Below are 17888 nucleotides of genomic sequence, written 5' to 3'. Positions count from 1 at the left end.
AGATGCAGAATCATAGTAATTCCCTCCGCCTGAGAAAACCTTCCTTTGATCTTACATTCCTTAATAATTACTGCCTCATTTGTCTGTTGCAGTTTAAAGCAAAATTTGAAAGAGTTGTAAAAACTCTGTCAGATACCACTTTTCAATGCTCCTTGAGGGATAATATGTCAGGCACCTGCACCTCCATGAAAATTTGAAGGGCTAGATACTTCCTGTTGTTTCAGGACTGGCAAGAGGGAATGCCAAACCCAAGTTCAGCCAAATGGATGCTCTTTCTTACGACTTTGATCTTGGAACATGATAGGAGGACTAAGGTAAGAAATGGTTCAAGTGTATTCATCTCAGTGGAGACAGCAAGAGCAGGCTGTTTCTCTCTGAGTCCTTGGCATTAATTTTCCTTCCCAGTCCTCTAGAGGGGTTCCTTCTAAGTTTTCAACTTTGGTCCCACACCTTCCCATCTCTTTTGGAGTCCCTCTATAGTGCTCTCCCTCAGTTTCGTTTTTTATTAATTTAGTCAGTTTGTTGTTACTTGAAAACAAAAACCCTGATTGACGCAGTAAGCGTTGATATTACAGACCAAAGGAGATGATGCTTCAGGAAATTTTTTTTCTTGATACTCTTATTGTTACAATGGTCAATTTTCTTTTCACACACAGTTATCAGAGTCTTTAATATGCAGACTACTTAGATATATTTATTCCAAATTGGAATAGACTTATTTATTGAGTCAAATGTTACCTTTTAAAAAACAATGTCAGGAAGATATTAATTTCTTCACTTCTATAATGTTCTATGAAGCTTCTTTCCTATTGAACCACTTCTAAATGTGAGATCTTCCACAGGTATTCTTTTACAAGAATATCCTACATAAGCATGTTGTCGGTTCAAGAGCTTCTCCAAGCACAGTGTTACACCAGGAAATATATCAGTACTGCTTTTACAAACTGACCGTTCAGATACATTCGAGAGTCATAAAAGTAATTTAACATTTAAGTAAAATGAAACAGAATAGAACTTAGCAACTCAAGGTGCATTCCAAGAGATAGAAACATCCACCTAGGAGTTTGTTAAAATGAAGGCCCCATCCCAAAAGATGAATCTGAATGACACATTATCAAAATCCCTAGCTTTTTAACATGCACATTGAAGTTTGAGAAGCACTAGAACAGAAAAATCAGAGGACGTGATATACGTGTGTTGTTTCATGAAACTTGTTCCAATTATATACATATGAAGGGATGAATTTGGTCATGATGAAAATGTACTTCTTACTGTGGTAACTTTTTTTACAGTAAAAAAGAAATTTGGAGAGAGTAATATAAGCAAGATGGACCAATAAGACAGCCGTTGTCACATCTCACCTCTTCAACAACAATTTGGCATTAATTCATAGACAGCAGTGGGGTATGGGAACAGATGGCCAAATGATCCAGGAGGTATCTTTCCCACTTGTACCTCAGGTAATAGATGTACAGACCTCGGTCATGGCTTTGGACCAAATGTGGCCTGTGAAGCAATTTAATCCCTCTCGACAAGATTCAAGAGCCTATGGAGACACTGACTTAGACCATCTCCCACAGATGAGAGAGCCTTTGGGAAGTCCAGAAGTCTGGGGGAAAAGTTCTGGCACATGAATGGAGCAAAAATAATCCATGCACTGAAGAAGGTAAGAGGAATAGTTTAACTTTACGTGTGTTACCCCTCTCATGGCACAGCTCAGTGCGATGAAACCCCTTTTCTACTTTCAATTCTTCTCTGGGGACAGTGAGAACATTGGAGTGGGCACCTGGCTCCCCTGGCTGTGCAGGATTCCACCAAAGAGACGCATTTCTCTTTTGCTTCATCCAGAGTGCTGAGCTGTGAGCTGCATGACTAGGGGGCAGTGAGCGGATAGGAGAACAGCAGCCGGGGCCTGAAACATATCAAAGGGATGTGGAACCTACTAACCATGTCACACACTCTATATATAGGGAGACTTGCCGGTAAGCCACCAAGAGGTAAATTCTGTGAACTCTAATGTATTGTTGTAACTAATCAAGCTTTTTAAATCATAGATTTAAAGACATGATTGAGAACGCTACAGAGAGGAAATCATAGGTATAAGAAACCAATTTTGTTTGCTAAGACACAAAACTGCTAGGTTGACTTGATTTCCTTTATTGGAAAAATTACCAGACAGGTAAATTGAAGGAATGAAAAGATATCTGGATTTATAAGGTAATTGAAAAAAGATTCCATGAAATCCTTGTGGCTGAGATGGAGAAAGTGAACTAGATGTAATAGAGTTGTAATTATAAGTGGCCGGATGACCTTACTACAGGATGTGAAAAAATATAAATTGAAAATAAAGTCTTTGTTAAAATATGCCTTTGACTTTTACCTACTTCTACACGTTTAACAAGTATTTGCTCAAGAACATTGTGGCTTGCTGATCAAATTTCAGATATCTTGATTTTGCTTTAGCTAGCTAATATACTAGGACAAGAATTAACTCCACCAAGATCTCAACAAGTTCTGAAATGGATCACATATAGAAAAACGGAATTTATAGAGGTAAATGAATAGTCCTGTAAAAATTACAATGAAAATACCAAGTAACTGTATAAATGACATTTTAAAAGTCAGGCTTAATAGCAAATATGAAAAATCATTTGGAGTTTAAGTAGATTCTATGCTAACAGAATAGTATAGTTACCAACAATAACAAAAAGACCCATTTAATCTTATATGAATATTGCTTATAGTATTCAGAATAAAGGCAGTAAAAGTCTCACTGTTATCCAAGCTGTTTAGGCTTTATCTAAAATGCTTCACGTATTCATTTGGGTACCACATGTTTATTGTCTGAAGTTCTTGGGATGAAAGCAAAAAAAAACAAAACAAAACAAAACAAAACAAAAAAACAAATCTATCTAACTCAATCAAAATAAATAAAACCATACCAAAAAAATGTGAAGGAATTTGTTAAAAAGGTAGCTCCTAAAAAAAAAAAAAATCAAACTTCTATTCCTTTTCTGGCCATGAAGGAATGACTTATGTTCCTGCTCTAAACAACTTAAAATTGGATAAAATATATGAAACAACTTTTTTCAGGCACTGAGGAAAAGGACTGTGATCCCTGAGAATAGGCAAGCAAATGAGGTGAACCCTAGAATCACTCTGGCTTTCTCATTAGAGGTACTCTCTGTACCACAGTGCAGGGAAGTATAAGAGAGACAGACATTGGAATTCAGGAAAGGTGAGGCGGCTGGAATTTTGAGGGCAGTAAACTGAAGAGGAGATCATTATAAAAGGAAAGACCTCCAGAGATTTGCATAGGGTCCTTCTGTTGCTGAATTATAAGCCATAATGAAAAGGATGAAACTGTATAATACTACATACACACCAATCAGGAAGCTGAACAATTCCCAGAGTCTTTGCAGGACTGATAAACAGAGTGAAGACTGAATAGTCTTTAATGAACACCTGGGGGCATTCGATGGAGACCCCAGAAAGGTCATGCTTTATTATAGTGTATTAATCTGAGTCTAGTCAGGAGATAGGAACCACCGACCACAGTAGGTTAACAGGGGTGTTTTAATATAAATTATTAACTCTGGTAAAACATGACCATAAGATATGACAATTCTGTACGATACTCCAGGGCTGAGAAAGTACTCAAGAAAGAACAAAATTTTAAGAGGTTCAGATCATATTGAAGAAGGTATAGTTTAATCTCCTGAACAGCAAAGAAGTTAGCTGGTTTGCCCAGGCTAGAGTTGCTCTGAGGTCTCTAAGCCATCAGGAGGGCAGGGAAAACATTATTCATTGGTAACAGATAATGCTGGCAGGCAGAGAGAGTAGTAGCTCTGTGGGAACCCTCTGGACCACAGATGAGCACACAGGGGCCCATAGAGAGAACAGTAGCTTAGTAGCTACCCTCTAGTTCAAAGGCAAGTGGTACAGGGAGTTGTAGAAGGTGCAGAGACTCAATGGGAAACCACTGGACTGCAGACAAGCCATGTTTGTGGGACTAAAAAGGGAATTGACTGCAAGTGTGGGCAGGAGGCTTTGGAGTGATGATGTAAGCAGAAGACCTTCGAGGTGCTAGTTTCTTCCCTAAGAGGGCTGCAGTATTTAGAGATTTTTTTTTTTAATATGTGAAAATCTAGTTATGCTGAAAACTATAAAATATTGCTAAGAGACGTTAAAGAAGACCTAAATTAATGGAGAGATACAATGTGTTTGTAGATTGGAGCATTCAGTGCTGTTAACATGTCAATTTCCTTGATGTTATCGATATATTTAAGACATTCTCAATCAAAATTCCAAACTGAGTTTTGTAAATATTGACAAGCTAATTCTGAAGTTCATATAGAAGATTAAAAAAAAAAAAACCACAACAAATCTTGAAGAGCTAAACAAATTATGAAAAAGGCATAAAGTTCAAAAATTTATTATTCCTAAGTAGAAGTTTACTACAAAGCTACAGTCATCTAAATAGCATGGTATTGGTGTAAGAATAGAAATATAGATCAAATGAAAAGATAATGACTTTAGACATAGATCCATTCTCACATGGTCAATTTATTTTCAGTAAAAGTGCTGTGTTATTCAATGGAGAAAAGATAATTTCATCAACAAATTATGCTGAAACAACTGAATATCTATGTAAAAAACAATGGACTTCAGCCTTTACCTCATACCAGACACAAAAATTAACTCCAAATGGATCACAGACCTAAACATAATAGTTAAACTATAAAATTCTAGAAAAAGCCATAGGAGAAAATCTTCATGTCCTTGGAATAAGCAAAGATTTCTTAGATAAAACATAAAGACCACAACCATTAAAGAAAAAAATTGATAAATTAAACATCATCAAAGAAAAACTCCTGCTGTTTTAAAGATGACATTAAGAAATTGGGCTTCTAAGTGCCATCTTGTGGCCCCAAGTGTGTGCTTAATCTCAGCTGGTCTGCCCAAGACTCCTTGAGTGCCAACCCTAGTCTCCTCCCACCCCCCAGCCTTGAAAAGATGAAAGAAACTGTCATGAACCAGGAGAATTTTGTCAAACTGCAGGCACAAGTGTGCATTGGTGGAAAAGGAACTCCTCACAGAAAGAAGAAGGTGGATCACAGAACAGCTACAGCAGATGATAAAAAACTTCAGTTCCCCTTAAAGAAGTTGGAATTAATAATCTTTCTGATATTGAAGAGGTGATTACATTCACAAACCAGGGGATGGTGATTCACTTTAAGAACCCCAAAGTCCGAGTATCTCTGGCAGCAAACACTTTCACCATTATAGGCTATGCTGAGATAAAACGGATGACAGAAATGCTACCCAGCATCTTAAACCAGCTTGGTGCACCATCTGACTAGTTTAAGGAGACTGGCTGAAGCTCTGCCCAAACAATCTGTAGATGGAAAAGCACCACTTGCTACTGGAGACAATGATAATGAAGTTCCAGATCTTGTGGGGAATTTTAATGAGGCTTCCAAGACTGAAGCAAACTGAATTGAGTCAACTTCTGAAGAAGATAAAACTTGAAGTTACTGGGAGCTGCTATTTTATACTATGACTGCTTTTTAAAATTTTGTTCATGGATCTGATAAAAATTTCAATCTAATATTTTTAAGCCAAGCCCCTTGGACACTGCAGCTCTTTTCAGTTTTTGCTTATACATAAATTATCCTTTGCAGTGAATTAAGATGATGAAGCCTAGAAATAAAGTTTGAAACAAAGGTTTACAAAACTCTTTGCCTAGTAAAAAAATAATTGAAAGACAAGAGACAGACTAGAAGACTATATTTGCTATACACATATCTGACGAATGTCTGGTATTCAAAATATATAAAGAACTACACACCAAAAACAAGAATACAAAATGACTCGATTAAAAATTGGGCAAAAAAAAATTTGGGTACGTCATTAAAGAACAAATGGTATGCAAGCACATGAAAAGGTGGTAAATATCTTTGATGGTCACCATCGTTAGTCATTAAAGTAATACAAGTTAAAACTATAATGAGATACCCAGTGGAATGGCTAAAATAAAAAGACAAGCAATATCAAGTGTTGGTGAAAATATCGAGCAATTCTAATACATTGCTGATGGAAATGTAAGGTTATGTGTTTACTTTATAAAACAGTTAAATAATCTCTGTTATGTAGTTAAACACACACTGTAGAAACCAGTAATTCCACTCTTTTGAAATAAGAGAAATAACATATGTCTACAAAAAAACTTGTACAAAAATGTTCCTAGCAGCTTTATTCATAATGAACCTAAACTGGAAACAATCCAAATGTCCATCAGCATTTGGTGAATGGGAAAATGGTGGTATATCCATGCAATGGAATAGTACTCATCAGTAAGAAGAAATAAACTGCTTATACAAACAATATTGATGACTGAAAAACATTATGCTGAATGAAGGAAGCTAGAAATAAAGAAATACATGCTATATGATTCCATTCTAGAAACTCTAGAAAAGACAAATCTAATCTATAGCTACAGAAAGCATTTCAGTGGGCCAGGGATAGGGTGGGGTGGGGAACTGACTTCAGAGGAGCGCAGGAGAAATTTCTGGGGTGATGGAACTGTTCATTATCTTGATTGTGGTAGTGGTTACATGGGTGTATACATTGTTAAAAACTCATCGGAGTGTACATTTAATATGAGTATAATACATTGAATGTAAATCATGTCTCAAAGGCGATTTAAAAAATTAAAGGAAGAGCCACTGGATTTCCTAAAACATAAAATTTAGGGGATTAAGTGACATAAACTAATGGCCAATCTCTAGAACACTGTTATATGGATCATTCAGCTCTAGGTGTATTTGTTCTTGTGCAGTTCTGATCAGAGTTTGGATTCCTGGCAGGAAAGGTCTGAGGCACTAGTTTAGGTCCTGGGCAGGGAAAACTGGACCCTCCTGACTGTCCTCTCCATCTAGAGTGCGCTAATTGTAGCAGGGGTGGTCCCCAAAGAAAAATGGATGTTCTATTAACCAGAAGGCGCGATGATGCATGGTAAACAAACACAACACTTTTCCCAGTTTGTTTCCAGGGGTGACTAAGGAGATGGTTAGGGACTTCAAACATGCAGACATTCATTCCTTCCATTTAAGCATAATTTTAGCATGGACTATTTGCTAGATGCTGTTACTGAATGGGGATACATGTGTATTGGAGGTCTCTCTAAAGAAAAAGAGTTTATGTTAATGTCAGGAAGAGAAACCTGGTCGGAGAGGATCCTTTGGCGTGGGTATGGCGCGCAAGCTTTTTTTTTTTTTTTTTTTTTTTTTTGTGGAAGTGGAGGAGGATAGAAATCAGCTGAACATAAAAAAGAACTTTCCAGCAATTCGAAGTTTGTATTCGTTTGGGTCATCCGGACGCGGAGAAATGCTTTAGTAAGGAAGCGGAAGATGGATAGAGAAGTCGATTACTGAATTCACGTCCTGCCCAATCCACAGACGGAGAAGACTCCATCCGTTTAACTATCACTGGGTCTCCTGGGACCCCTTGGCGAGTCGGCAGAGGGAGCCATTCCCCAAGAAATCTCCGCGCGAGGCCTTGCAGAGATTTTCTTGAGCGTCGGAAGAGTTGTCTCTCTGCCCCGCCTCTGTAAAAGCAGGTCCCTCATCCCCACCCATCCCCCTATTGCCCCCTCCCATCCCGCCCCCCCACCCCCCCACCCCCGGCCCCCGGCAAGTCCCGTCCAACCTTCCCAACCACTTTGTTGCAGCTTCGCGCACTCTAGTACCGCTAGGTCACCCATCCCTTTCCTTTGTCCCACATTTGCATTCCTTTCCTGGCACTGCTGGGGACGTGCCGTCCATTCCAGCTAGTCGCTCGGGTGCTGGCCCCAGTACCCTAAATCCTCATAGAAGGTGTAGAGCACCCACCAGGGACTTTGGCGTGGGGGCGCGCACTGAACTTGGGTCGCTCTCTCTGCCATTCCCTGAGGTGACCTCTAGGTTTACCAACTTCGAGACCGTATTATTGGCGGGGTCACTTTTGCGCGGTGGAAGCAGCTCTGGGCAGGGGCGACGCGTGATCCCGGCGCAGGAGTCGGGCCGGGCGGATCCGCGGGTTGCGGGAGGGACTGTGCACGACGCCAAGCGACGCCCCCCTCCAGTGGTCACTACCCCGGCAGCAGCAGCTGCAGCAGCGGCAACTGCTCGCATCCCGGCCCTGGCTCGGGTTACTCCCCTCCTCCTCTTCCAGCATCTCGGGCCAGAAGGGGAAACCTTATTCAAGTTTGCAGCGAGTACTTTTCCCGGTGCGCAAAACTGGGGGTCTGGAAACGCACTGAGACCGGTCTCCTAACCCTCGTCTCCACCTTTGAACCTGAACGAAGACTTCCAAGTATTGCTCTCGCCTGAGACGCTGCTTGGAGGCTAACTGCGCTGTTTGGGACAGATTGTGCTTCTCGGCGGGCGTTGGGTGAAAACCGGAGAAAAAGTGTTGCGCTGCGAATCTCAGGATCTCGTGACCTGGGTAAGAGTTGGGCAAACTCAGTTCTGGTGGCCAGGGGACACTGGCCGGACTCAGGATGATTTCTTGTGGGCGAGGGGTACATTTTCCTTCGCCAGGATACCCGGGTGCCGAGCGTGAGGAGGCGCGGGACGGGCTCAGTCTGGGTTGTTTACGTGTCTCAGTGGTTTATTGTTATTGTTTGCATTTGGTTTTCTTTCTTGGGGCTTTGTCGGAACTTCTTGGAGTATTTTTCATGGGAAGACATCCCATTACGCATTTCATTTTGTACAGTTTCTGCCCTTGGGTTGCCTTGTCTGTCTGCTCTATGTTGATAGGTGTCTTAGCTGGGTATAGAGATGTCTGAGGGAATCTGAGAATGAAAAGTAGTTTCAGCCGAGCCCTTCCTTTGAGATCAGCTTTACTTCTCCTCTGGGATCTTGACTTGTTTTCTAAACTTTTTCTCCAGTGCTTGATATTCAGATGGTGCGGATAGACTTGGGATAGTCCCTATTTCTGCGTTCTGAGCGTCCTTTAGGGGTGCTAGGATTGCAGACTGAATTAGATTGGAAGGGTCTCTTCCTTGTAGGAATGCCTGTGTCTTCAGGGAATGCTGGGAGAGGCGATTCTTCAAGCCATAGTTACCACATAAGGATCTATCTGGCCTTGGTCTTTTAAATTCCTTTGATCTAGGATTTTTACCCCTGGTTTAGGGAAGTATTTTATCCTTTTCATTTTTCTTTCTGGAGGTCAGAATGGTAACACTGAGTAAATGAAGTATAATTATATCTTTGGTGCTTCTTTCAAAAATATCCTTACACAAGGACCCAGACTCTGTAGGGAAAGTTGAAGTTCGAAATTTTATTAGCCCAAAAGTTCTTAGGCAGTGATATGCCTACTATCCCAAGACAGAGGAGAATGACATTTCTTCTTGGTTTTCCTTATATTTCTCCTTTATAACCTGGGTCTCATTTTGTGTATGGTCTTCCCAACTAAAGTTGTTCATTCCATATGAATGAAAAGACTAGGACCAGATCATTTTCTCCAGAAATGTCTTCTTCCTGACATGACTGCTCCAAGAGGTCATCTTGCAGGGTTTGCTTTGCTGCTCTGTGGTCAGAGAGTTCAGCTGATGGTAAGCTCTGGGACCAGGTAGCCTAGGTCATCTCTCAACTCTGTCACTCTCCAGTTGTGTGATTTTGGGTGTTACTTACCTCTCTATTCTCATCTATAAAACCAGAATGATAATGACAATGCTTACACCAGAGGGATGTTAAAAGGATTAAACGAGTTAATGTGTATGGTGTGCTAACAAGCTAATAAGATAATAAGCATGTATTAGCCATTGCTATTACTGTTACTATAATTATTAAGCTAAATGGTAACTACTGCTGTATCAAGACAATATAGGTTTTATTAGCTATCAGTAATTTTAAGCTATTGTTTCTACTTGGATGGCCTTTAAAGGCTGCACTTATATGGGCTTTACTCTCACTTAGAACATGATGTATTGTCAAACTTGGGTCAGACGTGAGCTTTGCATTGCTTTCAGCTAGGGACCCTTCGGTGAAAAGGAAGGTGCATGTGGCACGCCTGAGATTTGTAGAGGAGGGATTATGGTTGGGTACCAGAGGGATCTTAGGACAGGCCAGCAGGTGGGAAATCTCTACTTAGTTTACAATCTGTAAACTACACTGCCTTAGGAATTCCTTGCATTAATATACCCCCTTTAACCTATTTTTTAGAAGTGAATCATTTATTTAATAAATGTATATTAAGTGTCTATTACATTTCAAGGACTGCTCTAGGTTTTATGTTAAATTTGTTGGCTTCATTTTAAAAATGGATATGCATCGATATTTGCTTTAATGCCCTCTCTCCTCCATTTCAAGCATTTTAGGACTTTGCGTGATACCAGCACCCTAAAAAATTAAATCCTGCATACTTTAAAGCAATAATGATTTCAATACCTGTAAAATAAAAAGCATGTATTGTTGAAGGATCGAACAAAATATTCAGTATAACCTCTAGCAGGGCACTTCTCCCATAAGCTTTATCACATGTAAACTTGTGTGGGGTGGTTGAGAAAAAGTTGGATTATCTAGTGTTCCTTCTGGCTCTAAGATCTTAAATTAGCGGCCTTACTTCATTGGTGGTTGTTTTTAAATCTTTTTCTCTTTTAACATTTGTTTTAGATCCATCATTGCATGTTAATTAAAGTGAGTAATGACACTAATAATTAGGAAAAAAAAAAAAAGAAAAGCATTTAGCTCTGCTTGTATTTCATCAGCTATTCTCAGACTTTGATATACATCAGAAGCATGGAGGAGGACCTTGATAAAAAAGATTAGATTGAATTGTGACAAATTGCCAAAATTTGACCATTCTGACCTACATAAAATGTCAATTTTGTATCATTCGACCTAATATAAATCCTGGGTCCCTCCTCTATGATTCAGATTCAGTAAGTCTCGAGTTAAGTGTGAAAAGTCTGCAGTTCTACAAGTTCCCCAGATGATAAAAACCCAAGTCACATGCTCATTTAACAGCAGTGGATTTATCTTTCTCATGATTGTCTCCTTGGCCTAATAGCATATTTCTAAAATATAAATCTGATCATGTCATTCCCTTGTTTAAAATCTGTGGCACCTCCCGAGATGGTGAGCATCAATGGCAACCAGGTGCTTATTAAAAACGCAGATTTCAAGGCTGTACCCTAGATGCAAGGGCTAGAAATCCGCATTTAGCAGCTGCCCTAGTGAATCTGATGGAGATGATCTCAAATCGCAATTGGAGAAACACTGGCTTGTAGCATAAAGCCTGACCTCTCCAACATGATACACAAGACCAGGTTTGCACTGTCTTCTCTGGGTTGTTGCTCTGCTTTCCTGTTTCCCAAACCTCTAAGCATCAGTTATCTTGATCTTGTTACTGTTCTTTGGAGAATATGTTGCCTGCTTTCACTCCTCCCTGACCCAGCTGTGAGGGAACTCTCCGGGAAATGTCTTTGCTCCTCTTTTCAGCCTAATTAACGATTTACTACCCATTCATCTTTCAAGGTATAGTTCAAATAAGACCTCCTCTCTGAAACTTTTTCTGATTCTCCCATGTTAACAAGTGATATCTCACATAATTCCTATTCTGCTTTGTGGATAGCTTTAATAGCATCTGCCATATTGAATCAACTGTGCTATCTGGATGCTTCTCCAATTGATTGGTGAGATTGTCATTTCTTATTCTAAGCCTTTATCCAAATGGCTGGCACATAGTAGTTATACAATAAATGCCTAAAGAACATAAGGGAAGAATGCATGAATGAATACTGGTTGACATTCTCTTAGCACACGAAGTGTTTGGGATAGTCACTATGTGCGTACTAAGAGTTGTGGAGAAATTAGTCAAAAATTTACGATTTGGCTAGATGTAGTCTACAAAATGAGTTAACATGGAGTGGGAAAAGGACAAGATACAATATCCTAAGAAGACTTATGAAACACTAAATGCTACCGAATTAATGTTACATGTTCAATACTATGGAAGCATTACAATACAAGAGCTGAGTTTATCATACCTCCAAGATGGTTTTGGTTGTGAGTGGCAGTATCAGGACATTGAAATAGAAGTGCCGGTGCCAATACAAACTTTAAAAAAGGTTTTGCCTTGTGCTTTTTAGTTTATAAAAACCTTGGTATTTATTTTTGTATATGATCAGAAACATGATAACTCCTTTTTCCTACTTTAGTACAGGATGCATTCTTAAAAACAGGTCCAAAGATTGACTATGCAAAAGCCTGCATGTTATAAAGGATGTTGGTCCTAGAGAGACAAATATAAAGTTTCTAATTTTATCTTTTCATTTAGGCACCGAATTCAGCTTTCAGTTTATTCAGTTTATTCATTTCTTTAGTTTTTCTTTCTTTAAACTTTCTGTAATTTTAGTTATTTCCTCCTCATTTGAACACATTTGACCTGTTCAAGTTCAATAAGTGGTTGATTCTGATTAAAAGTTTGCCATTTTTGGCATGACTGGTAACTTCCATCTTTGTCTCATTTATATTAAGTATATGAGACAAAAACTTCTTGTAATTACTATTAGGTTTTAATTTTTTTCATTTCCCACTCACTTTTTTTTTTAAATAATGGCAATATACAATAACATTTGAACAAATGAACAAATGACAGAAATGGTGATGCTGCAAAGTGGAACTTGTCATGGGCAGCTCCACCATAAAATAAACAACAACCAAAGTTCAGTCACAGAATGATGTGTAAGTGTTTCAGTGACATAGGGCAGGAAGGTAGTAGCATCATTCCTTGAAGTACAAATGTCCAGGTTGTTTGGACTTCAAGCGAAATAATATTAAGCACTGCCTGTGATCTCAATCTCTCAAGAATGTATATTCAGTATTTCATTTTAAAAATTAGCTTTGTTTTAAGAATTAACTAAGATTTATTGGGTTTCATTGATTTGTCTTTTTTTTTCGATTCTGTTTCCAAAATAAACTTTTATACCTTAATTCAAACTTGCATCTAGATGTACTTTTCTAAGTCTCTTACCTACTCTCCTAATGTCTTCATTCATTCATTTGTTCATTCATTCATTCATTCTCTCTATACGAATTTCCCAAGATTTTGTATTTATATCTTGTCTTTTTTTTCTTCCCAATTTAATATTATTTTCCACTGTGACTGTTCTGTTTTAAAAATAGTTATCGCAGAGGATTAATTAATAGCACTTAATGAAAGGATTTCTCATACTATGAAGAAAAAAAATAAGATACAAACCAGTGTTATTTTACTTTATACAATTTTATTTGTAAAACTACGAGTCATCATGTAGATATTATTTGATAATGCATACTCCATGTCATTAGCCAGTCTGGAAAATGTGAATGTGATAATACATCCTGTTATTATCTATGTTCATTTCTAGTGATTTCCTCCATCGTTTCATTTCCAGTGATTTATAACTCCTTGATAAAGAAACTATGTAAAGCATTTCAACTACCTCAATTTCCTACTCTGAGGGCACTAAATTGTACTCTTCCCCCTTTCTAAAACAAAGAAAGCAGTGTTTCAATATGGAATGCCTTGTCTTGATACGTGCATGTGCAAGATATTAGTATCTGTTAAAAAACATCTTATCTTTGGGAGCGAGGGGGCCTCATCCTAGAGGGTGACTTAAGTGCCTTACAAGGCTGACATGGATTTGCTGCACATATTTGGTTGATTCTAAAACCTTGCCACAGCGATCATTCCCATCATGGAGCCCATGATGGATCTTTACCTTCTGGTAAAGAATCATGTTTGTCTTTCTTAAGAAGTAATTTTTGGTGGCAAATTGAACATCAAAACACATAAATTAAACTTATTCCTGATGAAACAAAATAGAAGAATGAAATCTTTGTTTTGGGCCCAGGGTATTACTCCTACAATCAAAATGAAACAGTTTAAATAAATATCTACTTTCATTGATATCTTCAGAAGGGCGCTTTATTTATTTTTTGAATAAGGAATTGAAGACAAGAAGTGACTTTCGTGTTCTTTAAAAAAGTAATGGATTTGAGTTTTATTTCTGCTCCATCAGTTATTTATTGGGCGTATAGGGCTTAGGGCTACTATGTGGAATTACCAAGATACTCGCCTTAAAAAAAAAAATTTTTTTTAAAAATACAACTGACTGTGTAAGGCTGGGCATGATAAGGGCCAAGCGGGCAGTTCTGAGAGCTGCTTCAAGAGCTCATTCTAGAGAGAGGGCTCTGTGTGCTCACAGAGGTTTCTTGGCAGTGTGGGGCCTGAGGGAGAAAGGATTTGAGTGGATGGGGGTGTTTAAGACAGGCGAGTGAGCTCAGCAAACATGTGGCCACAGTAATTTGCAAGACATTTTCAAGCAATAGTGACTAAACTATTCTGTACGAAGGGTGAGTTAACATTTGAGAATAATTTTATGACAGCCATGCATGGGGCTATAGGACTAACTCTGCCTGTTCCCACAGCACTATGTGCATTAAAGGAGCCCCTCACATCACACTGCTATTATTTTATTATATAAACCAGATGTGCTTGGGGTACCCTATGGAGATATAAGTAAAAATTGAGCCCCAATTTCATGAGCAGGTGTGAAATGAGAAAACTGTTATTTCTTTCAGCCACTATGGGGCTTCGTGGGGATAGAGGTGAAGACAAAGTTCATCTTTCTTCTAGTGTCATTTGGTTCTGAATTCACATTTCCCTTAAGAAGTTTAGTTTAAAGATGATCTTGCCACACTACTGTACTGTCTTCTCTTAGCATGAAGTGGTCCACTCAGCCACAGATATCACTTTACATCTTCACCTTATAAAATACACAAAGCCTGTGGCTCTAATTGGCTAACTTTTAAGGCTCGGAACTATGGAGGAAGTTGGCCTCTGAAAACTAACCATTAAACACGTGTTTTAAGGGCCATTTGTCCATCCCACCCCTGGAACTTTCTCACCATGCATCATTTTCTGAAGGCTCCAGCCTCTGCCAGGGTGCTTTAGCACCCTCCTTCTCTCCCTGCAACTCCCTCTTTTTGCTCATAGCTGACTCAACCCCCAAATTTCTATTACTTTCTGAACAGCTGTTATTATTATTTAATTTCCCGTCACATTCCCCACACTCCTTGGTGCCCTCATCTTTCTCACCTTTCTTCTTCCCAGGTGTTTTCTCCTATACTAAGATACGATTACTGTGACATAATATATTTGCCCTTTCAGAATTCCTTCCCATCTGTACATCCTTTGAACAGATAGATGTGCAAAATCAGTCCATTAATGAGGCTAGAAATGCTTGAGACCTCTGTTTAGCTTATGTTTTCAAACTTCAGGGGCCTGAGAATCACCAGCAGGGACTGGATCCCCTGTGATTATTTAGATACAGTAGGAATGTGGTAGGGCCCAGGAATGTGTATTTTTGACAAGGAATTCTGACATAGGTGGTCTGTGGATGCACTTGTTAGAGCTATATTGCTCCATTCAGAAGCCATGACTTTTTTCTTTTTTCTTTTCTTTTCTTTTCTTTCTTTCTTTCATTTTAATATTTTAGTGAGTTGGTCAGAGTGGGTCACTGAGAATAGCTGGTCTGTGAGAACCCGTGCCTCTCCGTCTCTGCTTGGAGGGACAATGGCAGTAACACAACGCTGTTCATGTGACAGCCAGAGAAAAGGGCCCATTGTTTGGGGATTGGCTGATGCTCTATTCTGCTCTGGCCAGCCCTCCAACTGAGCTTGGTAGCCCCAAGGAAACAGACACACTTGAATCAGAGAGACAAAGAAAGGAGGTCAAGGCCTTTCACAGTTAAAGTACTTGCAGCAATGTTGTCAGAGGTAGGCCTTGGGAAGGAAAAAAGTAATTCTGTAGAAGCATCATTACTCTGCTGGTTTAGTAGCATGAGACGTGGCAATAGTGGAACATCAGTCTATTAGAACTCCCATTTGATCTTTGGCCAAGGAAGAATTGTATCCTACTATGGCCGCTGACTCATCTTATTGCAGAGTTTTATTATTGATTTTAAAAATAAAAAAGATCTCTCTTTGCCCATGATAGGCAAAGTACATTTCTCAGCCTCTTTTCCCCAGGATCATCAAAGACAGGTATCTGTTTGCTCTGAAAATCCACCTAAATCAAGGCCCATGACCTCAAGAGAATGATTCTTCATTCCAGGGTTAAGGTCATCATGTACATGATGTATTCATAATTTCTTTCGGAATCTAGATTCAGATATCAGTTTTGAAGCTGAGAATTTTTTTTGAGATGAAATACGATTAGATTCATAAAAAGTTATTGATCTATCCAGATGGTTTTGGGATTGGGACACTCCCCATATGTTATTTAGATAGCACTCCTTATCCTCAACTTCCAAACTGGAGGTAAGGGGTTGTAAAGATCTAATTTGGAGTTCAACAACTGGCTATATTCTTTGTGTCAGAAGAAGATTCAAATTCAAGGTCATAGCGGCAGCGAAGATCGCAGACATTTTGCACAAGATTGTTCTTTTAGCCTGATTACTCCCTTTCTGAAAAAGTATGTCATTCATTCAGCCTTTGCCTCTGGGTTCCTTTCAAAGGGAAACTTAGTCCCTAGTTCCTGTGGATATTTGTAGGTGGCTTTTTCTTTTCTTTTTTTCTTTTCTCCTTCTTTTTTTAATGTTAGGCACAGAATACAGCCTTGAGTGATGCAGAGTGGAGAAAGCCTTTTCTGGATGAAATGGGTTGTGGAGAGCCTATTTACCGTGTTCAGGCAGCTCATTGTGATAGGGATCCTTTTGTCTGTGAGATAAGAGGTTTTCTGACTGGGAGTATTAGGCTTAACAAAATTTATACCCAGAAGACAACATATGATTTGCTTGACGTCACTTAGAGCTTGTAATTAAGTCTGTCATTGCACCTTGATTATAGACTATCATTGTAAATCCATTAAAGAAGGAGAAGTAAGTGGACTACAGAGAGGCAAGTGGCTTTATTTTCTTCATTATGTATCCACTCCCCCTTCCCCTTGCAGTTTGTTTACACTTTACTGAGTGGATATTTGGTTTTACCAGTGATATAGGTGCCTTTGAAGTGGAGAAGGGGGAGAGTATTCTTTGCAGGTGGCAAAAGGGTTGAGTTAGACATGCTCCTGATTAGTTAATTAATTTTCAATTCATTGTCATTAGCCTATTCATTTGGCCCCATTCTTATTATTTAGAGATGCTTGCTCCTTAGTACTGCAAGGGATGAGGACTGTGCTCTACTTGTAAAAATAGAAAAATGATATGTTGTCTTTTATTCTTGAGTGGCGCATTTAATACTAATGCTTTTTAGGCATAGGATGCTTGCTGGGACTTAGTTTTATGTCAGAATCATGCCCAAGGAGGGCTTCTGGGATGCTAACATTGTTCTATTTAATCTGGGTGTGGCCGTGTGGGTATGTTCATTTTGTGAAAATGTATTGAGCTGTTCCATTCTGATTTGTGTTCTTTTTGGTATGTATTTTATACTTTAATAAGAAGTTCAAAACTTTTTTTAAAGCATCATGTTTAAAGTTCTAGCAGTGATAAAAAATGGATATGTTCTGGAAAACCTAATTGTCACATAATTTGGGGCCCGGCAGGGCTGGGAGGAGCTTTAAATATCCATAAATTCACCCTTACTTCCATAGCTGGAAGAGCTTTACGTCAGAAAGCATGGACCAGCACTATCAGAGTTGATTGTTTTACGTTTCCGGACAACGTATGCAGTGCCTACGAGGTCAACAGTGTTAGCAGAACAAAATCACTCCTCCAGGTTGACCAACTAGCAAATCTTCTCATTTCCATGCTCTACCCTCCTCCTGTTCACTGTAATCTGTCCAGAAAAATCAGAAAAAGACTTCATAGCTCTATGGATCATGGCTATTCCTCTGAATTTTTAGATGCTATCTCTCCT

General features: G+C 39.0%; 1 protein-coding gene and 1 pseudogene across 1 annotated transcript in view; both read left to right on the top strand.

The window, feature by feature from the left end:
- Positions 1–5013: 5013 nt before the first annotated feature.
- Positions 5014–5499, top strand: LOC107498600 (annotated as a pseudogene).
- Positions 5500–7788: 2289 nt separating this feature from the next.
- MEGF10 (multiple EGF like domains 10) overlaps positions 7789–17888 on the top strand; it is a 150182-nt gene continuing 140082 nt past the window's right edge. Inside the window, exon 1 of the mRNA XM_016121940.2 lies at positions 7789–8487. The gene's annotated coding sequence lies outside the window, so the exon portion shown is untranslated. The remainder of the gene's footprint in view (positions 8488–17888) is intronic.

The sequence above is a fragment of the Rousettus aegyptiacus genome, unplaced genomic scaffold (assembly GCF_014176215.1).
Source record: "Rousettus aegyptiacus isolate mRouAeg1 unplaced genomic scaffold, mRouAeg1.p scaffold_m13_p_8, whole genome shotgun sequence".
Taxonomy (NCBI): domain Eukaryota; kingdom Metazoa; phylum Chordata; class Mammalia; order Chiroptera; family Pteropodidae; genus Rousettus; species Rousettus aegyptiacus.
This window is presented reverse-complemented; position numbering and strand designations above follow the sequence as displayed.